Source organism: Phascolarctos cinereus, unplaced genomic scaffold, assembly GCF_003287225.1.
Source record: "Phascolarctos cinereus isolate Bilbo 61053 unplaced genomic scaffold, phaCin_HiC Scaffold_3;HRSCAF=262, whole genome shotgun sequence".
Taxonomy (NCBI): Eukaryota; Metazoa; Chordata; class Mammalia; order Diprotodontia; family Phascolarctidae; genus Phascolarctos; species Phascolarctos cinereus.
The window spans coordinates 228,432,100-228,458,046 of record NW_027555736.1 but is presented as its reverse complement, the minus strand read 5'-3'; the positions used below and the strand labels follow the sequence as shown (position 1 = coordinate 228,458,046).

Genomic DNA, 25,947 nt, shown 5'->3' with positions numbered 1-25,947 from the left:
AGGATTAAAAACAGAAATAAATGTTGATGTATTAGATATACTTTTACTTGGTTTTATTTCTTTCAGATAAAGCTATTAATTTTCCACTTCATCCCTCTGTTTCTAAGCCAGGTGACTCATAATAATATAGGAAAAGAAGAATTGGCCTCGTATGATTGCAGGTCATAATGCTGGTCCCCTTTAGGGGCAGTAATCAAAAGGTAACATCAGATATTATTGGTGCCTGTGTGAATACCCAATAGCCATAATTATGGATTAGCCCTTATAATCTGCATGGTTCTAATGCTTTTTTCTTTAACCACCAATTAGTCAGTCTTGTTTCCTCATTGCAGAATGAGGAGTTGGGCAAAAGGAGGCTTTGGTAGAGAGGAGGAAGCCCTGAAATAACAGGTTCTGTGTTGAACCTCAGCGTTGCCACTTCTTACATGACCTTGGGCAAATCACATCACCTTTCTGGGCTGCAGTTTCCTCATCTGTAAAAAAATGGGTAAGGATTAGCTAACCTCTGATATGCCTCCCAGCTCTAAATCTTTGACCTATGACTAGGTCTATAAGTCCACTTCTAGCTCTGAAATTCTTTTAAATTCTACCTCCTGAATAACTACCATGTGCTCAGCATTGTCCTGTGCTGTGGTAACTATACAAAAAAGCCAAAGATAAGCTCCCAGCTTAAAGGAACTTACAGGCTTGGTAGGGGGCAAGAAGGAGGAAAAATGAATTAACAGTATAAAACAAGAAGCCAGGAAATGCCACAGTAAAATAATTGAAGGCATAGAGATGGGATTGAACATGGCATATTCTTTGAAAGTCAGGAGACTCCCTTGCCTAGAGGAGATAGAGCTTAGGCTTCATTAGCCTCCTGTGGGAGCAGCATTAGGAAATAGAGTTGAGTAAGTAGGGCCAGCTTATGAAGGGCCTTAAGAGCCAGGCACACAAATTTAAATTTAATGAATTTGAAAACAGCTTACTATTGAAGATTTTAAAAGAGACCAATGGCGTGTTGAAGGAATGGCTTGTTTAAAGGAGCATTAGTCTGGCAGCAGTATGCAGGATAGATTAGATAGATAGGGTGGGCCTAGACTCTAGGAATCTGTTATAGTAATCCAGAAATGAAATCATATGAGCTAGGATGGTGCCATGGAGAGAATGGGATGAATATGAGAGATTTTAAAAAGTAATTGGTTGGATTTGGTGACTAGTTAGATGTAGCAGGTAAAATTAGCCTTACTTTATTCATCTCTAAGATTTCAAACCTGAATAATTCAGAGAATGGTGGTGTCATTGACAAGAAAGTTGAGTTGGGGAGCTGTTTTTCTGGAGTGGATGATGATTTTGGTTCTAAGTCTGTAATATAAAACTACCATTTTAAAAGTATCGAAGCTTGTGCTTAGGAAATCCATAGCTTGCCTTACGCTTAGTGACGGGAAGATAATAGATCATTTTTGTGTTTATGAGCTGTTGACTAAGTATCCATTTACAAAAAATGAAACCAATTGTAAAGCTATTCATTCAGTCAGTAGACATTTATTAGGTAGTCTAAGTACTGTACTGAGCACTGGGGATATAAAACGAGTTCAAAAATAGTCCTTGCCCTCAAAGAGCTTGCAATCTATGGAAGAAACAACATGCAAAGAAATATATACAAACAAGAAATACATACATGTATATGAGATATACGTAGGAAATAGTTAACAGAGGCAAGGTGCTAGAATTCAGAGATGTCGGGAAAGGCTTCCTGTACAAGGTGACATTGTAGTTGGAACTTAAAAGAAGCCAGAGAAGTCAGTAGGTGACGTTGAAGAAGGAGAGCATTCCCAGGTGTGGGGGACAGCCAGAGAAAATGCCCAGAGCCAAGAGATAGAGTACCGTGTTTGTGGAATAGCCAAGAGGCCAGGGTCACTGGATCTAAGAGCATGTGGCAGAGAAGAAGGATTTAAGGAGACTGGACAGGTAGGAGGGTGCTAGGTTACAAAGGGCTTTGAATGCCACCAGAGCGTTTTGTGCTTGCTCCTGGAGGCCATAGGGAGCCACTAGAAAATATATTGAGTAGGAGCATGACATGGTTGAACCCTGGTTTTTGTTTTTTGTTTTATTTTGTTTGTTTTGTTTTGTTTTGCGAGGCAGTTGGGGTGACGTGACTTGCCCAGAGTCACACAGATAGTAAATATTATGTGTCTGAGGCCAGATTTGAACTCAGGTCCTCCTAACTCCTGGGCCAGTGCTCTATCCATTCTGCCACCTAATTGCCCACTGGACCTGTTTTTTAGGAAAATAACATTAGTGGCTGAATAGAAAGATGGATTGGAGTGTGGAGAGACTCCTTGAGGCAGGCAGACCCACCAGCAAGCTGTACGGTGATCCAGGTGTGAGGTGATGAAGGCCTGCTCTGGGGTGGTGTCAGTGTCAGAGAAGAGGAGTATATTAGACGTTGCAAAGGTGAAAGCAGCAGGCCTTGGCAGTAGATTAGATATGGGGGTCAGTGGTGAGAAATAGTGAGGAATCCAGGGTGACTTCTAGGTTTCAAACCTGAGGCACTGGCAGGATGATGTTGCCCTCTATAGGAAATGTAGGAGGTAGGGAAGATTTCTTCTTTAAGAAGAAAGATAATGAGTTCAGTTTTGGACATGTTGAGTTTAAGATGTCTACTGGACATTTAGTTTGAGATGTCTGAGAGGCAGTTGGAGATACAAGATTGGAGGTCAGCAGAGAGATTGGGGCAGGATAGGTAGATTTGAACATAGAGATGGTGATTAAATCCATAGGAATTGATGAATTCACTAAATGAAGTAGTGTAGAGGAAGAAGAGAAGAGGACTCAGTACAGAACCTTGTGGGTTAGAAAGCATGATCTAGACGAGGATCCAGCAAATGAGAGTGAGAGGAGGCAGTCAGGTAGGAGAATGGTATCCTGAAAACCTAGGAGGAAGAGAATATCAGAGGAAAGGGTGATCAGTAGTGTCAAAAACTGCAGAGAGGTCAAGAAGAATTAAGACTAAGAAAAAAACATTGAATTTGGCAACTAAAAGGTCACTGGCAACTTTGGAGAGAGCATTTTCAGTGGAATGATAGTCAGAAGCTGTATTATTAGGAATTAAGAAGAGAGAGGAGAGAAAGCGGAGTTGCCTGTTATAGATGGCTTTTTCAAGGAGTTTATCTAGAAAGGGCAAATGAGATATAGGATGATACCTAGCAGGGATGGAAGGCTCAAGTGAGGGTATTTAAAATCTTTATTTTATTTTTTTAGTTACAAATTCCCTCCCTCCCCTATCCATTGAGAAGTTAATAATGGATATCAGATTTCTTAAGTGAGGGTTTTTTGAGGATGGGGGAGACATGGGCATATTTGTAGGCAGTAGAGGAGTCGGTAAGACAGGGAGGAATTGTAGACCAACAAAAAGAGTGGAGGTGATAGAGGGGATAGAATGGGGTCTCTTGAACAAATAGAGGGGTTAGCCTTGGTAAGGAGTAAGGCTACTTCATCATGTGAAAGAGGGGTGAAGAGGGAAAAAGTGGCAGAAGGCATCTAAGTGATAAATGAGGAAGAGGGGAGAAGAGGAAGTTGACAGTAAATAACCTCATTTTTTTTCCCTGTAAAATAGGAAGTAAAGATCTCAGCTGAGAGAGTGGGGGGAGGAGGAGCTATGAGAGGTTTGACAAAGGATGAGAAGGTTTGGAAGAGCCACTGTGGAGAATGGCATAGTGAGTTAATAAAAGAGGTATAGTAGGATTGCCAAGCAGCAGGGAGGACCCAGCTCAGGTTATGTAACATAAATCAGTAGTAGACCCAGTTGGAACAGTTGTGTGATTTTTCTCCACCTTTGTACAGCAGCACGTATGTAGAAGCAAAGGCACCAAATGGTGGGAGTGAACCAGGGCTGAGGTTTGGCAGGATATGATCAGTGATATGATTGGGGGCTAGGGATCAAAAACGGACAGTGTAGAGTTGAATTGGTTCACCAAAGGGTCAAGATGGGGGAAAGAGATGAGAGTGGCTAGTGAAGGGGAGATGGCTTGGGAGAGAATTGAAGGATCAAGGGATTGGCTGTCGTGGTGCCAATGAAAAGTCGGGTTTTGTAAGGGAAGGGAGAGGGACAGGTGAAGAGCCAATAGATTATGGCCAGATGAGGGGATTTCGGAATTCTTGAATGTAGAGGTGATAAATTTGTGGGTGATGGCAGGATCAAAAATATGACCATTTTTGTATATGGCTGAGTTGAGGTGGAGGAGAAGGCCATGGGGAAGTTAGTAGGTGGAGGAACTGAGTGGTTTTGGGGGTGTTTGAGGGAGAGACTCGTTAAGTATGTTGAAGTCCCTTAGCATGAAGGCAGCAGTTGGGGAGGAGAGGAAAATTGTGAGCCAGGTACTGAACTCAGTGGGGAAGGAAGGGAGGGGAGGGACCTCAGGGTTTATATTCCCTTCACATCCTGTGCCTTTCCGTTTAAAGATGAGGGCCAAGTCTAAGAATCAGATCGAATCCTAGTTGTAAGGGCAGAGTAGGAGGGATCCTAGAAGTGTAGCCAGAAGGGACCTTGGAGGTCATCTCACCTGACGCCTTCATTTTTCAGATGCAGAAACAGAGACCTTTGAGGTGAAATGTGCGTCAGTGGTGTCATCCAGCACTTTCCACTCATGTTGTGTAGCCAAAATTCGCACAGAATCATAGTTCTAGATCTGGAAGAGACCTCTGAGGCCATCCAGTCCAATTCCTTTATTTTACAATTGAGGAAACTGAGGCCCGGAGACGTAAAATTACTTTCCCAAGGACGCACAGGTCAGAAATGGGATTTCAACGCAGAGTCTCTTACTCCAGCACCATTGCTTTTTCCACTGTACCACTTCAGAAAACACCTCTTTTGGGATGTATCTGAGTCGCTTTTACTCTCTGGATCTTTTGCTGTATGTAACTTGCCTCTACACCAATGTACATCACAATTTTTATTCATGTCTTTCCCTGCTTCCTTTAAAACAATCTTATGGGGATCAGCACATCACTCAAGCTGTACATCTGTTGTGTTTCATTCTTTTTACGCGATGACTTTCTTATCTAATCATTTTGTTGTTGTTCTGTTGTGTCCCACTCTTCTTGACCCCGTTTGGGATTTTCTTGGCAAAGACACTGGAGCAGTTTGCCATTTTCTTCTCCAGCTCATTGTACAGATAAGGAAACTGAGGCAAAGAGGATTAAGTAACTTCCCCAAGGTAACAGAGCTGGCAAGTGTCTGAGGCCAGATTTGAATAGGCCTGGCATTCTATCAGCTGTACTACCTAGCAGCCTCAATTTTGAATCATGCATTCCTTAATAGTGTCCTTAATTGCCACTTTTTAAACACAAGTAAGTCATCATTGGTAACATGCTGCACCTACTTAATAAATACAGTTCAACAAATAGTTATTGAGTACTCACTTACTGTATTCAAGGCACTCTACTGGGACTAGGAAAATGAAAACAACATTGCCTTTGATCTCAAGGGTATAGTGGGGGGAGGGTTGGAGAACAACATATGCATGTATGAATATAATACAAGGTAGAATGTGATAGGAACAAAGGAAAAATTAATGCAGTGTACTTTTAAAAAGTTTGAGGACAGAGGGAGCACTGTTAGCTGGGGGTCTTAAGGAAGACTTCCTTGTAGAGGTGGCATGTGAGCTGAGTCTTTGCAGGAAAAGGAAGATTTCAGCAGGTGGAGATGAGGAGCAAACACATTCTAATCTTAGAAGCAGCCTCTGTGAATATATAAAAGTAGGAGACATGATTAACTTTGTAGTGCCATTTGGCTGAAACACAGAATGTGTAAAGGTTAAGACCCTCTGTCACTACCACCACCAGAGGCCCATCCCCTCTTTCTTTTTCCTTCCTTCTCTTGTGCCGAGGCTGTTCAGACCCCATCTGGTCCACTTGACGGCTCATAACCTTTAGATGAGATAGGAGTTAACCAGCTCTATTCCTTCTGGTGAAATGGAAGACCGCTAGGCTTTTCCAGCTGGGCAGCCACAGTGTCCCTAAGGTCATCCAGGTTTTATCATCTGCCCAGCTTTCATCCCCTCAGGACTCCCAAGGATTCTCCTCTCACCTACTGAGGCAACCTGTGGACCCCTGCTCCTTACTGTTGGCCTGGCCTCTGCATCCTTAGCCCTTCCAGACCTTTCCATCTGCTCTGCAGTCATACTTTCTTTTGTGTTGTCTCCCCCAATTAGAATGTAAGCTCCTTGAGATGAGAGCAGGGACTATCTCTGCTTGGCACATAGTAAGCAGTTAATAAACACTTTTTCATTAGTTATATAAAATAAGGCTAGAAATGCACCATGTCTTTCCATTATGCTTGAGATTTTTTGTAATTTTGATTTCTTCTGAAATGGTGGTATTCCATAACTTGCAGCCATCCAGCATCACCAGCACAATATTGATATTAAAGAGATTGCTTTTTATTACAGTGAGAAGTTTTGTAATCATTGAAAGAAAGCATAGTATCCTTTAAAAAGTGTATTGCAACCTAATCATACCCAGTTCTGTACTCAGCTCATTGTCCAGCTATAGCCCTTGTCTAAGGTATTTTTGTATTTACTGTGAGAGACTGACTTCACAGTCTTCATGGTTTGTTCACCACCTTTGTTTTTCCGGTACAGATGATTATTCCTTATCACTATTATATGATGCCACAGTGCCAAGTTTTTCACTTATTTCTTCCTTTTACCAGGTGATCTGTAGTATATTTCCACCAAAATTTCATTTGTTTCTGCTTCCATTCTTACCCACATGCTCATCACTGTGCTTTTCACTCTGGTTCCTAGATTTCTTCAAATGATTATATGGTTTTTTACACACACAACACACACACACACACACACACACACACGCACACGCACACACCCTTTTTTCTCTTCTTTTTGGATAAAATTGACCCCTTCCATAGATGTATTTCATTCCTCTAAGTTTCACTGGTGGTCAGTGAGTCTCATTTACTTCCTTGCCTTGAAATCTTTAGTTCACCTTATTTATTACTTATACTATCTTCAATTTGTATACAGATATCTCCCTCTTATTTGTTATTGTGTCTTGTGAATTACTTACTTTGTCTGCTGATAATTTTCCTGTGTTGTGCCTGTGACTCTTTATGGTATCCGGCTTAGAAAATATATGGTCAGTTTTCTCTTTCTGTCTTGATTCTCAGTTTAAAACCCTGTTGATCAGATTCTCAAGACTCCAGGCAAGTATGTTTTATTAGCTCTTATTAAATATACTTCTGTCTCAAAACACATCATTCTTGGGTTTAAGCTGTGTTCGTGAAATTTAGATCCCATTCTCATAAACTATACATCCTCTTAGCTTTCCCAATCTTCCTTTTTCTTCTGAAGCCCCTTATGTACAATGTGCAGTGATAAAACGCTACTAGCATTGCCATTCTTATCCAGGATTTCATAATCGAACCACAACAAGCATTTATTAAACACTTACTGTGTGCCAGGAACTATGCTAGGTGCTAGGTATTCAAAGATAAAAATGAATCAATTCCAACCCACAAGAGGTTTTACTTCCTGTTTGGGGAGAAAGATGTACCTACAAAATGTGATATCTATAAGATAAATAAAAGTCACTGGGGAAGTACTACCAGTGGGGCAGCGTCGGGGGTGGGAGAGAAGGGAGGAAGAAAAACCTCCTCTAAGGGATAGTGTTTGGGCTGAACTTTGAAGGCAACTAAGAGTTCGAGGTAATGAGGAAGTATGTTCCAGGGGGACACAGCCTATACAAAGACACGAGATGACAGATGGCATGGCACGTGTAAGGAACAGCAAGAAAGCCAAGCTGTCTGTACATACCCACAGTGTGAGAAGGTGAGTGATGTGTGTAGTTTGCCTGGATAGATAAGCTGAGGCTAGATTGTGATGGGCTTTAAATGCCAGACTGAGGAGTTTGTATTTGATCTTAGGGGCAAGAAAAAAACCACTGGAGTTGATTGAATTGGTAACTTGTCCAGGGTCAAGATGCCTAGCTAGTAAGTGTGTAAAGCCCCATTTGAACTCAGATCTTCCTGACCGGGCCTCTATACACTGCCACACTAATTGCTTATATAAGTTAATAAGTAAATATATATTTTAGGAAGGAGGGTGTGTTCAAAAAAAATTTTTTTTTTAACCAACACAGCTGTGTGATCAGAAAAGTTTGGAGACCCACTGGCATAAGATAGCAAAAGGTTAAATGACTTGTCTGGGGCCACATAGCTAATGTGTGTCATAGTCAAAACTCAGATCTACTTCTTCCTGACTTTCTGTTCACTCTTTCAGGCTGCCCCTTATAGGTGAGCACACATATGTCCTGATAATTACCAAACAATTAAACTACTGCTATTTCCCTCCTGTATGGTCAGAACTACTCATTCAGATTCATTAAGCCAGTGCTCACTTGAAATTTTCACCTTTTCACCTGACATTACCTTTCATTCCACAAATATTTCTTTTTATTTTTTTTATTAATTTATTTTGATTTATCAACAATCACTTCCATAAGCTTTTGAGTTTTAAATTTTTCTCCCCTCCCTCCCCACCTTCCTCCCCAAGATGGCATGCAGTCTGATATAGGCTATACCTATACATTCCTATTAAACATATTTTCACATTAGTCGTGTTGTAAGGGAGAATTAGAGCCAATAGAGGGAACCACAAGAGAGAGGAAACAAAACAGAACAGAAGGGAAAAAAGAGCGAGTAGTATGCTTCGATCTGCATTAAATTCCGTAGTTCTTTCTTTGGATGTGCATAGCATTTTCCATCATGAGACTTTTGGAGATGTCTTAGATCCTTGAATTGATGAGAAGAGCAGAGTCTATCAAAGTTCGTCATTGCACAACGTGACTGTTACCCCACAAATATTTCTTAAGAACCTGCTAGTTAGATCGTGTTGTAATCTCCAACATGCCATACCTGTAGTAATGTTTTTCATTTAGTAAATGTTTGCAGATTGTGTGTGTAAAATGCTCAAAGGACTTACAGTTTGTGGTTTGCCTGCTTCAAGAAGGTTCTACAGTGGTGTTACATATTGTAATTTTGAGGTTATCAGGTAAAAATTATTTTTAATTGTAGTTGTTCACAATAAATGGGGAGAGCTTCTCTTCCAAAAAGCTCTTTTAGATATATTCGTTGTCTTTTTAGACATGTGATCTTTTGGGGGGGGGTGGAGGCAGGGACCCACATGTTTTTCACAGATCCTTTTATTTATTGTCTTCTAAGCATTTAATTAACTTACTCTTAGCATTTCTGTTATCATTTGGAAAAGTTAAGTTATACTCAGTCTAACACTTCTGCTGTGGTATTTTATTAGACATCTTTTTTCAAAGTGATTTAAGGCAGTTTATAATCACTCTTTGCAGTCTTGAGGCCAGTTTTCAATTCATGTGACTCATATATCCTAGCCAGTTTTAATTAATTTTGCAAGGAAGATGTCAGGAGGAACTATCACATGCTTTCCTATAATCAAATTATTTTCTTCTATTAGATTTTCTTTGCCCACTAATCTTGGTATTCTGTCATAGCAAAACACAAAAGTTTCTTTAGCATGGTAAGTTCTTCAACCATGCTTATAGATTCTTAAGTGTGTGTGGCCCAGCTAATCTTTTTGTATTTATGTATTTTCTGATTTATCTCTTTTCTTCATGTATTTGTATTTTAATGCCGTTTTTTCTTAAAGGAGAACATACATTTGTGGAGCTGGTAGTAAATGTAACAGACCAGGCAGTATCACCTGACTCCTGCTTCAGTAGGGATAAATTAGATGTGTTCATGATCTCATCAATGTGGATACTACCTGAACTGTGACATCGTTTCTTTCCTTAGAATATAAGTTCCTTACAATGAGAGGTTGTTTCTGCCCTTTTACCCCAACTCCAAGCACAAATAATGGACACTTAATAAATGCTTATTGATTGATTGATCGATTGATTGACAAAGGATCTACCAATTCAGTAGAGGCCTAGAGGCTTTCCTTTTGGTCTTTTCATTACTGCCCTTGCAACGTTTGGGCAGTGTGTGTCATCGCTTGCTCTTGGTACAGTACAGTCCTATCTTCTTGTCTGGTCATCCAGGTACTTGATGATACCTTTTACCCACTTCTCATTTGCAAGTGGCTGCTGATCACATTTCCTACAGTCAACTTGTACTCATCCTGTGTCTTTCTATATTGCCCTTGCTTTGCCTACAGCCTTCTTGCAGGATCATGATATTCCATTGATTCATAGCCATCAGCCATCACCTAGAGAACACTATTGTTTAAAAAAAAAAAAGTGGTCTTACCAAGATAGGTTCTGAAAGGATGTAGGACTCAGACATGAAAGTTGACATCATAAAAAAAATTAAAGGAGCAAGAAGAAATTACTTTTTACAGCTACTGATGGAGAAGTGTTCCTAACCAAACAAGGGGTAGAGAGGATCACAGAAGATAAAATGGACTGTTTTAATTACATAAAATAAAGTGTTTGTCCAAACAAAGCCAGTGCAACTAAAATTAGAAAGGAAATGTGTAACTAGAAAAAAATCTTTGGGGCAGCTAGGTGGAGCAGTGGATAGAGCACTGGCCCTGGAGTCAAGAGGACCTGAGTTCAAGTCTAACCTCAGACATATAACATTTACTATCTGTGTGACCCTGGGCAAGTCACTTAACCCCATAGCCTAGCTAAAAAAAAATCTTTGTAGTTATTCTCCAGTAGAAAAAATAGGTACTTCTCAAAGAAAGAAATCCAGTAATCCAAATCACTAATAATTGAATAGATGCAATTAAAGCAACTTTGATATTTTACCTCATATACATTAGATTGGCAAAAATGGAAAATAACTCTTGTTGGAGGGGCTGCAGAAAAATGGGTGCACTAATGCACTGTTTTTGGAGCTCTGAACTGGGTCTAGTTGTTCAGGAAAGCAATTTGGAATCATACTCTTTGACCCAACTATACCCCACTATACCTATACCTCAGGGAGATCAAAGGAAAAGGATTCTTATGTACAAAGATATTTATAGCAGCTATTTTGTCATAACAAAGAACTGGAAGCTAGGGGAATATGGCTTAACAAATTGTGGTATATGCATGTAGTACATGATTTGCCATAAGAAGTGATGAAATACACTGTTTCAAAGAAACTTAGGAAGAGAACAGTTTGTAAAATAACAAAAAACATTATTTAAAGAAAAACTTTGAAAGACTTAAAATCAATGTAATAACTGTCTTCCATCCAGAGGAATGCAGATGAAACATGCTTTTCACCTACTGAAAGAAAGGTGATTGAACCCAAAATGTAAAATAAGATATACATTTACAGACTTGACCAATGTGGGAATTTTTATTGCTTCACTGCATATTTGTTATAAGAGCTTGGTTTTCTTTTCTTTTCTCTTTTTTTGTTTGTTTCCTTAATTTTGATTTGAAATTCAAGGCAGTAGAGAGATAGAGATAAAATAGCAAGAAAGAAGAGAACGTCATTGACCCATCTTTTAAAAAATATGCACAGAAGGAATCACAGAGAAGTAAGACAGCTTTGAAACTTATAAGTTGAATTTATTATATGTTTTAAAAGAAAAGCAAGCCATACATATTTGAGATCCACAGTTTCACATATAATCTTTTTCTCTTCTACTATGTATTTGGAAATTCCATTTTATTAAATGTTGAAGTTCAGAATAAAAAATATTTAAGGTGGTCTTTTCCAAAATTTTAAGAGTACTAGTCAATTAACAATTCATATGATATTGCCCATTGTGTTAGTTTATCAGCATCAGCAGCATACAGGTGTACCCTGCTTTGTTGTTACTCGTTCTTCGTAAAACTTCATTGTTTTGTGTTTAGATTTTTCCAAAGAAGTTCATTTACTTTTCCTGACTTAAAAAAAAAATTAGTAGTAAACTTAATAAACGCCAAAAGAAGCAAATGTATTTGATAAGAAGCAGTACCTTATACTTCATTCCCCCCAACAAAACAGTACCAGAAGAATTAATAAATAAGAAACAAATAAAATACTTTTGTCCACATCCCTTCTAGGCAATTCTACCACCTTGGGCAGTGTTTCCTTCCTTTTTTCCTCCTCTCTACTTCCCCCTCCCCCTCCAGTGTTGTCCTGAGTGCATATATAATTCAGTCTGCATGCATAGGTTCCATTATTGCTTGGGTTGCATTTTCCATTGTGTTAATATGCAGCCATTTATTTGATCATTCTCCAGTTGTTGGAGTGAATTTTATAAAAAATGCCGTCCTTTTCTTAATGAAACAATTTTCAGAAAGTTAGAATTATTCCAATATTTAGTTACCTAGTAGTTTAAAGTTTTAGGGAAGACAAAAGCCTACGTAGACCATTGATTATTAGCTGCTGCTAATTTGGTAGACATGGTTTCATATTTTGACATGGGACTGTGCATTCGGCTTTAACCCTGAGTAGTCTCTTTGGGGAGAGTTAGTTGATGGATCTTCTTTTCTGCCAGTCCCTTATGGCATCTTTGGAACGCAGGTGTTGCTTATATGGCACTAGCATTTGGGGAGTCAAGCGTGTACCTCTGATCAGGGCTTAAATTCTAAAAACCACTCAGGCTAGTGTCTCTCCTGGGGAAGATGCTATCATTGGCTGTCTATGCTAAAAAACTAATTATCAACTTGCAACAAATTTCATTTAGCCCAAATCCCTCTAGGATAAAGTATAGGTGACGAATGTTCCCAGCATGAAGGCTGAGCTGTCACTTGACTTTTTAATGGATCGTGTATATGTGGGTATAGAAATTTATACTGTCTTACTTATTGTCTGGTTCACCTGAACAAAACTCAAAGCAGAAAAGAAATGAATGAGATTTTCAGAAAACTGTAAGGGGTTTTGTGTATCTGTGTGTGTGTGTGTGTGTGTGTGTGTTTTGTGGATCATATATGGCCACTAGGAAATTAGATGGATCTTAGATTTTTTTTTAGGGGGCAGGGGGAAGGGCTCTTCTTTCTATCTCTAGATAGGTTAGAAATCCAGCAGCCGCTCACAGACTTGATCCCCCTACTGATTGTCATGGAAACTTTTACCTGCTCAAGTGCAGACTTGCTGGCTATATGGCCATGCTTTAGCCAATGGCCTCTATAATCTACTAGCTTCAGCCTCCTCAATGGCAGAGATTACAGGTGTGTTTCACCATGCCCATCTTGTTTGATGGATCTTAAATCATCTATGATAAACAACTCCCCACTGACTTATTTTTCTTTATTATGTTACTTTTGAGGGGAGAATTTGATCATATTCAACATATCTTATTGTTTATGTTTTTTTCCTAGTTAAGAAGATAGAACCTAGGACCAGTGTTTGATGGTTACAGGGAAGTAGATTTCAACTTGATATTTGGAAGAACTTTCTAACAACACTAGAGCTGTCAGGCAAATGGAATGGACTGTCTTGTTAAGGTTGAGTTAACTTCCTGTGGTAATCAAAAGAAGCCAGATGAACATATACTCCTCAGTGTTGCCATCATTGAGCAAGAATTTGGATTAGATGGCCTGTCAGGTCTCTTCCAACTCTTATTACGTGATTTTGTGATACCCTTTCAGTAAAAGAGCTGTAAAAGCTAGGTTAAAATGTCATCTTATCTTCAATTTGAATTCAGTTTTCAAAACTTTTCTGCTTTTTTCTGGACTTAAAATTCTGTCATTTGCATTCATTGAAAATATGTAATATACTCAGTATTTTCCTTGATTTTATAAGTGATATGGTACAGTCAGCCTGTTAGTCAGTAAACATTAATTAGGTATTTACTATGTGCCCTGCACTGTGCTAAGTGCTGCGAATGCAAATCTAAGCCAAAAAAAAAAAAGTCCCCATTTTGAAAGCACTTACATTCTAATGGGAGAAGACAGTGTGTAAAAAGGAGCTTGAAGATTAGGGAGGAGAAAATATACCTTTGCAGGGGTACGTGGATGAGAAAATCAGGAGTGGAGCCAGGAAAGGAGTGAGCGTGGATAGACAGGACACTTCCTAAAATGGTGGTCCCAGGCAGGAACTCATTGATTAAAGGAGGGCAAAGTCATCTCCAGGGTGAAAAGACTCTTGACGGAGAGGTAGGAAAGTTTGGAGAGTCAGGAATGGAACCAGGAGAGGAGATAAAAACAAAGGTAAAATACAGTACCTTCCTTCAAAGAGTATGCATTCTAATGAGAAGACAATATGTAAATAACTATGTATATATAAGATATATGCAGAGTATATGGAAAGTAATTCGAAAGGGGAGGTATAAGCAACTAGGGGCAATAGGAAAAGCCTCCTGCCTAAGGTAGGTTTTGAACTAAGTCTTTAAGGAAGCCATGGAATCTAAACATTGTCAGTGAGGAGGGAGAGGATTCCGGGCATGCAGCACAGCCAGTGCAAAAGCCACGAAAACAAGAGATAGAGAAAACATTGACTCCTTATCTTTGAACTATATTAAGACTGCAGACTATGAAAAACTTACATATACATCTGTCAAAGTCTGGAATGAAAGGGAAGAGTTTCAAGAAGAAAGGGAGTGGTAATGATGGCTAAAATATTTCGGGGATCAAGGACAACAAGGATTTAAAAAGGCTCTTGGGTACATGTAAAATTAGGGTCATGTGCCAAGAGTTGGGAAGGAGAGAGTTGACATGAAGACAGAAGATTGGGAGCTTAAGGAAAGCATCTGGAGTAGTTGTAGTGTTACTAGAACGTGTGTGAGAAGTAAATAAATAGAATTTTTTAGTGATTCTACTGTTGTTGTTTGAGCAGTACTACTATTCACTTCCTAGACATTAGAATTAATTCTTTTTATTTTCAGCCACCCAGAACAGGAAATCTCAGTGTGCCTTGGCATACCCATTCTATTATTCTGCCAAACTATTTCTGTGAAACAAACGTGTCTTGATTCCCAAACCAAGCAAGCATAAAGCAGGGAAAGAAAAGTATAGACCTATGTCACTAACAAACATATATGCAAAATACTAAAATGCTGGTAAAGAGAAAGCAAGGATGGTTCAGCATTAGAAAACAATTAGTGTATATCTAGCATAATGGGCAGCTAGGTGGCAGAGTGGGTGGAGCACTGGGCCAGGAGTCAGGAAGAAGCACCTTCCAGAGTTCAGATCTGGCATCAGGCACATAGCAGCTGTGTGACTCTGGGTAAGTCACTCACCTCCGTTTGCCTCAGTTTCTTCATCTGTAAAATTAGGTAGAGAAGGAAGTGGTAAACCGCGCTAGTATCTTTGCCAAGAAAACCCCAAAAGAGGTAACAGAGTTGGATGCGAGTGAAAAAATCTGACCAGCCAACAGCATATTAATAACAAAAAGCCACACAAATCCACTTAAGTAAATTAATGGGGAAGGCAACAAGCATTCACCAAGCATGTAATACATGCCAGGTACTGTGCTAAGCGCCAGGAATACAAACACAAGCAAGAAGGAGAACAGTCCCTACCCGTGAGGGTACATTCAAGTGTTAGAAGACCACACAAAAGGGAGCAGAAAAGGGGGAAAGGGAGATACTACGTGGTGTCAAAGTGCAAAAAATGGCAAGCAGAGTTGGGAGGGGATTGAAGGCTGGCCCCTGGAAGACTGAAAAGGGGCCCTGGCATGACAAAGAGATTTTCTGGGGTGAGAAGGCTGTGGATTCGGAGGAAAGTGGCAGGGTGAGACTGAAATCTGAGATATCATAGTGGCCAAGTCCAGAAAGTCAAAAGCAGAGCCAGAAAGGAATGAAGATCACCCTTAATAATAATTCTGTATAATATTCTGCTAATGATTACAGAACAGACTTTGATAAACCATTTATTTGTAGTAAAAACACTAACAAGCATAGAGATGGAAAGACCCTTTGATAAAGCATTCATTTATGGTAAAAACACTATAAAGCATAGAGGTAAAAGAAACTTTTCTGGAGATGATCATTTATCTAAAACAAAGAGCCAGTATTGTTTGTAATGGAGAAACCTTAGAAGCTTTCCCGGTGTGATTAGGAGTCAAGCACAGATACCCTACTGTTAACATTTTGACATAGTTACTTGAGATAGTACTGATACATGCTAGCTATAGCAATTAGATAAGAAAAAGAAATTAGGGGAATTAGTATTGGTGAAGAGGAGGCAAAATTATTTCTTTTTGTTGATATGATTTACTTAGCAAGTGCTAGATAATTAGCCAAAAATAGAGATTATTAATTGCATCAGTAAAATAAATCCACAAAAATGTTTATTATTTCTGTATAGTGGGAATAGAAGCTTCAAAGAAAAAATAAAAAGCATTTAAAATGACAAAATGCATTAAATATCTGGATATTAAACTACTAACATACGTGTCTAGTATGAAGGAACATCTACATTTTTTTAAAAAATGGACTATATGATTATGCTAAATTGGTAGATAAATCAGTCTACATATTTTAATAGTATACTGAACAGATTACCAAGGAAATATTTTTAATAGAATGAGAAAAAAGTAAAACCAGTGTGGAAGAAGAAAAGATTCAAAAGTATTTAGGGAAGTAATGTTTAGGAAAAAAAGGAGTGAATGTAAATAAATAAATACAAAAGATTTTGAAGAAGCCACTAATAACTTGAAGGATTAGGAAGTGCTTCCCGTACATGAAGAGCTCTGAATTGGTCTGGTTGTTTGTATTCATTAATTTGAAATAATATTTTACTTTATCCCCATTTACATATAAAAAGTTTTTAACATTCTTTTGGAGGGATGCAGAGGAAGCATTTGAGATTAAATGACTTACCCAGGGTCACTCAGCCAGTAAGTGTCTGAGGCCAGATTTGAACTCAGGTCCTCCTGACTCAGTGGCTGGTACTCTTACCTACTGTACCACCTAGCTGCCCCACTTAACATTCACTTAAAAATTTTTTTAGTTCCAAATTTTCTCTCTTCTTCCCTCACTTCCCTCTTTCCAGAGTCAGTAAGCAATTTGTTTTAGGTTATACATATTCAATTATATTACCATATTAGTCATGTTGTGAAAGAAGACACAGACCCAAAAGGAAAAAAAAAACATACAAAAAATGCAGAAAGTGAAAAAAAGTATGCTTCTGTCTGCATTCAGACCCCATCAGTTCTTTCTGTGGAGTTGGATAGCGTTTTTCATCATGAGACCTTTGGAATTGTTTTGGAGCATCGTATTGCTGAAAATTGATGTTATTCACAGTTGATTATTGTGCGGTGTTACTGTTTCTGTGTACTCCTGAGTCTGCTCACTTCACTTTGCATCAGTTCATGTCAGTCTTTCCCGGTTTGTCCGAGGCCAGATTTGAACACAGGAAGAGGAGTCTTCTGACACCAGGCCTAGCACTCTATCCACAGCACCACCTAAGCTGCCCCCAGAATTGAGCTTGTGGTTCTATTGAATTCACTCTACATTATCTTATATAATTTTTCCCAGGTTTTTCTGAATTTCTCATATTAATTTCTTATAGCACAATAATATTCCTTTACATTGTTATACCGTAACTTCTTTAGCTATTCCCCAATTAATAGATACTTTGTTATGTTGCCAGTTATTGGTTACAATAAAAAGTGGTGCTGTAAGTATTTTTGTACCTATGGCTCCTTCTTTCTTTGATCTCTTTGGGTGTACTCAAAGTACTGACCACCTAGTAACGGTAATTGCTGAATCAAAGAGCGTTCACATTTGTGGCTTTTTGGTTATAGTGCCAAATGCTTTCCAGATTGGTTGGGTCAGTTCAGTTCCTACTTCAAAGCAATAGTGTGTCTTTCCTCTAAGAATTGCCATTTATCTTTTTTGTCATATTTGCCAATCTGATGGGTGTAAAACAGCTTCATAGTTTTAATTTGTATTTCCATTATAATTATTATTGTCATTTTCCACCTAGTTGAAATATTTATTTTTAATGTTCATCTTGAAATCCTTGAATCTTCCTTTAATCTTGTTTCTAATTTTGTAGATGCTAGATCTTCCTTTGTATCTCCTTTTATGATTTTTAAATCATTCTTGAGGGGGGTGTGTGATATGTGTCCATTTTCTCTTCTAAAAATTTAGTTGCTGTTACAGTGTTGTGCTTTCCTTCTGGAGATTTTTTTCCCTCCTTTTCTTTTATTCTAGCATTTATGTGTCCTCATATTTTTAATCTTTCTCTTAGTTTTTCTAGACTTTTTTTTTCCTGTGAGGATTTCTCTTTTTTCCCTTCTGCTATGACACTCTTCTGTCTCTACTCCTGTTTTGGTGCTTAATTTTATACTGTCTTATTTTTATTTAAATGTTTTACATGCTAGGTTGTAAGTTTTTTGGGAGGGTAGGGTGAGGAAAAGACTGTTCTTTTGTGTTCTTCACAATGCTTTGCAGTGCTGTGGCTATCCTAGGTATCAGTAAAGCTAGATGACTGTGTTATGTTATTTCCCAAGACTTCTTTATGGTATATGTTCTAAGATTTGCTTAGTATAAGCTTATGATAGAATCAAAGATTTAGAGATAAAAAGGACTTCAAGAGACTAATTCATCCAGTTATTCATAGCTGTTTATTTTTATTCTGAACTTAAACACCAAAAAAGATCATTTCTATATACCAAATAGAACACAAAAAAAGAGGACTGATTGTATAGAAACTGCGGATCTCTTCCATACTTCTTGCCTTAAAAAAATGTAATTATTTCAACATATTACTTTCATAACTGCCCTATTTTTCTGTGTTGAGAACTTTTTCCTCTTCTTTCTGCAGTTAACAGAAATGTTTCTGTGGCCCTCCTCTTTTTTTACCCCCTAATTTTGGAATTATGCCACAGCCCCTCCACTGTTCACTGCCCTTCTGAGTTGCTTCCAGGTCTAAGCTTGTGGGTTTCAGACCACGTTGGAACTTTCTTATGGGAGCCCTCTGCTCTTGCTGGCTCCACCTACAGAGCTTGCACGCTATAGGTGTCTGCGGGCTAGTCTCTGGTTGGCCAAGGAGGTTTCCTTCTCATTTGCCTGCACTTAATGTTGGCTTTTCTAAGTTTCTTAGGTGTCATAATGAGTAGATTGCTATTGGAGTCAGGAAGATTTCAGTTTGAATTCTGTATCAGATATTTAACTAGCCTTGTGACTCTGGGCTTCAGTTTCCACATCTGTAAAATAGGGGTAATAATAGCACCTAACTTACAGGGCTGTTGTAGAATCAAATGAGATAATGCAATACAGAGCTCTTTGTAATCTCAATAGTAACCTAGACCTATCTATATGAGCTCTGTTATCATCATTATTATTTTTAGGAGGTCCCCATTCCATTTGCCCATGGGCTTCTGAGCGACTTTGAGTGATGATTTGGGGTGGGGGCTTACTGTAGTTTCTTTGTTACTCCTTGATTGTTGTTTGGACTGGTCCTGTTTTTAGGGAGTAGGTATGTGAGAGCTGGGCAGCCTTCTCTTTTGGGGTACTGGAGGCTTCTCTCTCATTTTGCAGATGAGGATATATAAGCTTAGCAGGTGTTAACTCTTGACCAAAGTCACGTGACATACACAGTAAGTGGCAGAAGTATGATTTGAACCTAGATCCTGAAATTTCCCTGCCCACCTGAAAGGATCATCAATATCACTTTGCCTTTGACCCAAAATTTTCAGCTCACATTAGAAAATGTTTCTTCTTGGGGAAAGGTAGACACTGCCTTTCTTCAGGTTTGCAGTGATTAAGTGATTTGTCTTCAGTCATGAGTTCAGTTGGTGGTAGAATCAGGAATAAAATATCTGCATCTCTTATCTCCCAGTTTTCCACTTAGGTTCCATGGGCAAGGTAGTGGTTGCTTTTCTCTGTATTTGATAGTTGTAGTTCAGTGTGACATCTTGCAGCTTATTCTGCAGGTATGTATTTCTGTCCGTCAAGTAGCCTGATTTTCAGTGGCTTTATGTAGCGTCTTAAATGTTTGTGAATTTTAGGCTTCCCTTAAACTTTGGCATCAGCATTTCAAAAGTGATCTGTCTGTATTTGATTTTCTGGTGTTAGCTTGATATGTAGGTACAAAGATAGATACCTAGATACAGTAAAAGGTCAAAGACAGATCGTTTTTGAGATACTGTTACCGTTACCTTGGATTGGGGAAGTAGTGTTAGGGAGATCCATCCATACACAGTCCTCTAAATGACAAGTGAAAGGCCAAAAAGCAGATGGCCCGAGAGTCCTCAAAAGCCACTTTCTTCTGCTGTGGCAATAAATTATCAAAGAACAAAGTCACTTGTTCCTGAACTATTCTGGCCATAAGTTCATATATATTGCCATCCTTATTGAAAGTTATTTGGGGTAAGTATTGTTTATCCCTTTGTCTTCCTTCTTGCTATTATATGGCAATAAACTGTCATAGCTCTCTTTTGGTTCTTTAAACAAGATATGGCCATTTTTGGTATAGTTCTACCTAATCTGGGTTCCTCAAATTTTCTGTGCTAGTGCTGCTTGAATTATTATTGGATAAACAGTAAGCTCAGTTAAGTCAGGTTGTATTAGAAGTCCTAGCTAATGAACACGTTTTCCTTCCAAAGAAAACAATGGCATAATGTCATTGATCAATTGGTTTTTTTTTCCTTAATAGTTATCTTGTCTTCAGATGTACTTACCAATTAACAGCATAATTAATAGTACTTATAATTTATTGGGTATTGAAGTTAAACTAACTTATTTTAAGTAAAATTAAGGAGGGTTACAGCGGGAGTGCCCTTTTAAAAACCCTTGGGAATTGCTTACTTATCTTCCACAATTTTTTTTCAAGCATTACTATTAATAGTTCCTAACCTATTCTCCTTTCCAGCTTACCCTTTAAAAATGTATCAGAAGTGAATATGAATTATTTGAATATTTCTATTATTTACATGGCAACATTTACCTATAATCTTTTAGTTTCTATCTGCATTCCTATTTTTAAGACTTTACTAAAAATGTATGACGCCATTATAATGACCCAAGCTCGGCACCTGGAGAAGAGTTGAGAAAATGCACCTCCCTCCCTTCTTTGCCAAGGTGAGGGACTATGGGTGTAGACAAGGGTGGGGAACCTGTGGCTTAAATCCAAACTTGAAAGAACAAATCCCCTTAATAAAAGGATTTGTTCTGTAAAACTTGGACTCAGTCAAAAGGCCGCATATGCTCTCTCTCCTGTCTGTGCTGGAGGGAGCTGATGGTGGGCCCTCCTGGCACCTGCCCTGGCCTACATCCACCAAGCCCTGATCCTGCTGCTGCTCATTGGGCTCTCGGCAGCTCGGCGGAGCCCTGCACTGATCATGTGACTGCTCCTTCCTACAACACCACCTCTGATGCAGTCATTTTCATCAAGACTGTTTTCATCATTGAGATCTCTCTAACGTGCAAGAATGAGGCATAGAACGTGGCCCTTGGTGATGTTAACGGAAAGCAGTTTCCAGTGACCTATGGTCAGGATCTTGGATATTCTCAGGTATCCTGGAGCTTGGAACATAAGAATACCCATCCTGGAACTTATGAAGTCAGGTTCTTTGATGAAGAATCCTACAGTCTTCTGAGAAAGGCCCAGAGAAGCAAGGAGGATGTCTCAGCCATTAGACCCTTGTTCACGGTCAGTATGGATCACTGGGGTGTCTGCAGTGCACCTTGGGTCTTTACCGAAGCGGTGGCTGCAGTGGTATTCATGGTGGTCTGTTATATGGCCTTCATTGCCAAAAGCAGCATTTGGACCTGAGCCATATGAATTGACTTCTCTGCATAGAAGTTTTTCTTCATGCAAAATAAAAGGGTTTGTCACTCGGGGGGGCGGGGGGGGTGGCCATATGTGGCCTCAAGGCTGCAGGTTCCCCACCCCTGGTATAGAATATTGACTATAATATCAAACTTCTTTGTGGTGGTTGATTTTGCTGTGCTAATTTTTTTTCCTTCTTTTTAAAAATCTAAAAAAGTTAAAAGTTAAAATACTCCCATCTCTAGTCATCAAGGCTTTTATACTGTGTCCCTTATCTAAAATATAATGGCAAGCTTCCTTCAGTGTACCTTCTACATTGGGCTTTTACTGGTCCACCCCCCCCACCCCCCACCCCCACTCCTTGTTGTTAGTACTGTCTCTTTCTTAAAATTATTTTGTATAAACTTTGTATTTGCTATCTGCATACGTGTTATATCCTCTTTGTAGTATTATAAATTTCTTGATATCAGGGATTATTTGTTTTTTTAATTTTAGCACAGTACTGGGTACCTAGTAGGCCCATATTAAGTGATTTCAGAATTGAATTGAAAATGCTCAATGTGTGGCTGAAGTGGAGTGAAGGTTGTTTATGGGACTTTAAGAGGTTGATGAACTGGAAACTGAAGTTGTGTTTGAAGATAAACTATACACTGAAATAGAGGTTGAAGGCCTTAAGCATGAGAGCAAAGGTTGAGTTGGTTGGAGAATGACTTGAGGACTGATGATGGGTGTAGATAGGGTGATATATGAGTGAAGTGAACCAGAGAGGACAAGTGGTTCCCGAGTGATAACAGCAGGTTAGTCTGGATGTCCCAGTGAGGAGCGAGGAATGTATCTACTTCTTCTCCTGGCCCATTGTATTGGGGAACACTAGCACAGGTATAGTCAGTGTTGGCAAGGGTACCTGGTAATGCACTGTTTTTGGAAAGAAACTATGTGTCAGTGAGTATAAGAAGATTTTTTTAAAAAGAAGATGTAGAGTTTAAGAGGAAAGGTTTTAAGGTAAAGGGGAATTTATTTTTAACGGATTTTATTGATATCTTTTGTTTTTATATCACCTAAATTTCCCCTGTTCTCCTTCCCCCACCCAGGGAGCTATCCTTTATATGGAAAAAAAAAATTTAAAGAGTAACAGAAAAAGAGGAAGAAGAGGTAAAAATTAGCCAACCACCTAGGAAAAAAAATATTACATAGGCAATGTTCCATACTTTTGGGGAACCCTCCTCTCTCTAATGTAAAAGAGCAGGGGGAATCATCTTGTCTTAACTCTTCTTTGGGGCCAGATCTGTTCTTTATAATTTTGCTGCAATCATTTTTTATTATTTTGTGGTTGTTATTTCTATTTTAATTGTTACAGTCATTGTATGTAGTGTTTTCTTGTGTCTGCTTACTTCACTTTGCATCAGCTCCTGTAATTGTTTTTGTGCTTCTCTGCATTAAACACATGTATTTTTTCTTACAGTATACCACAATTTGTTTTTTACATTCCCTGGTCACTCAGGTAAACTTAAAAAAAGCAGAGGTAGTCATGATCATAGCAAAGGCAACAATAAAAAGAGATGTTAATGAAAGACATGAGAAAATTTCATTATATGTAAAAGCACCAAGTATAAATAATATCAGTATATAATATATATGGACTTTATAGCATAGCATCTAAATATACTTGAAGGAAAAGTTAATTGAATTAAGCAGCAGAAATAGATGCCAAAAGTGTAAAATTTGAGGACCTTAATGTGCCCCTTTCAGACCTAAACAAATATAACAAAATGATATGTCCTAAATAGCAGTTTAGAAAATTTAGCCATAATAGCTCCCTGGTAGTTACAGAATGGCAATAGAAAACAGTTTATGTATTCTTAGCTGTTTGTGGCACCCTTACAAAAATTAACCATTGACTAGAACAGGGGTAGGGAACCTGCAGCCTCTAGGCCACATATGGCCTTTTGAATGAGTCCAAGTTTTACAGAACAAATCCTTTTATTAAGGGGCTTTGTTCTGTGAAGTTTAGATTTAGTCAAAAGGCTGCACTTGAGGACCTAGAGGTGGCAGGTTCCTTGCCCCTGGACTAGAACATAAAAGTCTTATGTAAACAAATGCAAAAAAGCAGAGATTTTAAGCATATCCTTTAATAAATATAACACAATAAAATTTATAACCAACAGAGAACTTTTGAAGAAAAGTATGCCCATTAAAATGGAGGCTAATTTAATTAACATAGATAGACCTTTACCTAATCTGACTTTTTGAAAGGAAAAGAAAGCTAATTTTCCTATATAAAAAATGAAAATGAGTGTTCAGTAATGAAGAACAATTAAAGAAATTATTAGAAACCACAACTGATCAATGAAATGAGTTATTATTTACAAAATTCTAAAATATTCAGATTAATAAGAAAGAGAGAATTTAAATAACCCAAATTTTACTGAATGCTGATAAAGGAAGTCATATAATCATGCCATCTTGCTCCAGTGTAAATTTATTCTTCCTTGACTCCCTCTCACAATATACATGGGCTGTTTCAAGCTTTCTTTTCCCTCAAAAGTCTTGTGCCCTCTCTCTCTCTCTCAGTAGAGTTCCTCACCTCCTGCTTTACTGACAAAGGAAAAGGCTATCCTTTGTGATTTCCCTTTCTCCCCTATTCAGTACTACAGAATCTTTCATCATTCCCTAATCTCTTCACCTTTGCTCTGGTCTTTAACAAAGGCCTCCTTGCCCAGGCCAGTTCCTCTACTTGTGCCTTTGATCCCATTCTTTCTCTCGCTTAGTCTGTTTGAGATTTGGTTTCCTCTTTGGTATAATGAAGGTATTAGAGTTGATCACCTTTGTGGTTGTTTCCTTTCAGTTCTAAATCTCTATTCCCATGATCTCTTCCAGCAGCATATCTCTTCCATCCTCTCCTCTCTTATTTTTGATCATTCTTTATCTGCTTCTTTATTGCCTACATTCATGCCCTGGTCTTCCATGCCTCTGTCTTCTATCATTTAAACAAAAAGTTCACTTGACCTGCTGTCCTCAAGCTTTTCATCCTTTCATCTTAGCTCCATTTTATAGCAAATCTAGAAAAATCAATCTGTACTTATTGCCTGTACTTCCTCACCTCCCACTCAATTCTCAGTTTTGTAATCTGCAAGCCCATCGTGAGACTGGAACCTTTCCAGATTTGCCAACAGTTCCCAAACAGTTTTTTAAATAAGTTTTTATTTATCCGTCCCCTTTTTTTACATCACAGTAATCTCCAGTATCTCTCTCCTTCCTTCTCCCTTTCCCAGAGAACTGTCCCCTATAACAAAAATTTTTAAAGACACAAGACAAATCAGCATAATTGATTAATAGATCAAAAATTCTGAAAATATATGTAATGTATCACACTTGTAGACCTCCCACCACCGCAAAGGGGTGGGGTAGAGATATCTTCTCATATCGCTTATTCAGAACCCCTTCTTTGCTTGTTCTTTGTGGTTTTGTAGCATTCACTTTTGATTTTGTGTGTGTATGTGTGGTGGTTCTTTCCATTTCTATTGTTATTTTGTATATTGTTTTCTTGCTATTTGCTTCACTCTGCATTTAATGTAGATCTTTCCATGCTTCTCTGTCATTCATCATCTACGTTATTTCTTACACCACAGTAATATTCCATTACAGTCATGTACCACAATTTGTTTAGCCACTCTCCAATTAATGGGCATATACTTTGTTTTCAATTTTTTGATATCGCAAAAGGTGTTGCTACAACTATTTTACTAATGATCTTTTAATTGCTAAATCCAATTACATTTCCTTGTTCTCCTTGATTTCTTGGAAGCTTCTGACACTGTTTGCCACACACACTCGCCTCCTGATTACTCTTCTGATCATTTTATGTGCTTTGCTGAATCATTATCTGTCTCCTACAGGGGATGCTTCCAGAGGTTTTTCTTTGCTTTCTACAAATCTCATCAGTTCCTACCAGTTGAATTATTGTGCAAATGACTCCCTAGTCTGTGTATCCAGCCTTTAGTCTCTTATGAAGTTAAGTTCTTTAACACTGTCGCCTTGCTGGACATCTCTAACTGCATGTCCCATTGACATCTCAGACATGTCCAAAACAAAACTTACTATAGTTTCATCAGACAATCCTCCCTTCTTTCAGATGTCCTGATTTCTTATGATTTCCACTCTCCTTCTGGTCACTCAGATTCTTAGCCTTGAAGCACTACTTCATTATCCATTCTAGTGGCAGGTCTAGTTAATTTCTGCCCCCCATAACATTTTTTTTTGCATCTATCTACCTTTCTCCACTTACACAAACACTAACAAAGTGCAGACCTGCATTGCATCTCACTTGGA

The 25,947-nt window shown here is 38.5% G+C and overlaps 1 protein-coding gene and 1 pseudogene across 1 annotated transcript in view; both read left to right on the top strand.

Moving 5' to 3' along the window:
• Window positions 1-25,947, top strand: part of LIN52 (lin-52 DREAM MuvB core complex component) — a 114,254-nt gene that overhangs the window by 71,491 nt on the left and 16,816 nt on the right. The gene's annotated exons all lie outside the window — the stretch shown is intronic.
• Window positions 19,630-21,621, top strand: LOC144456205 (translocon-associated protein subunit delta-like; annotated as a pseudogene).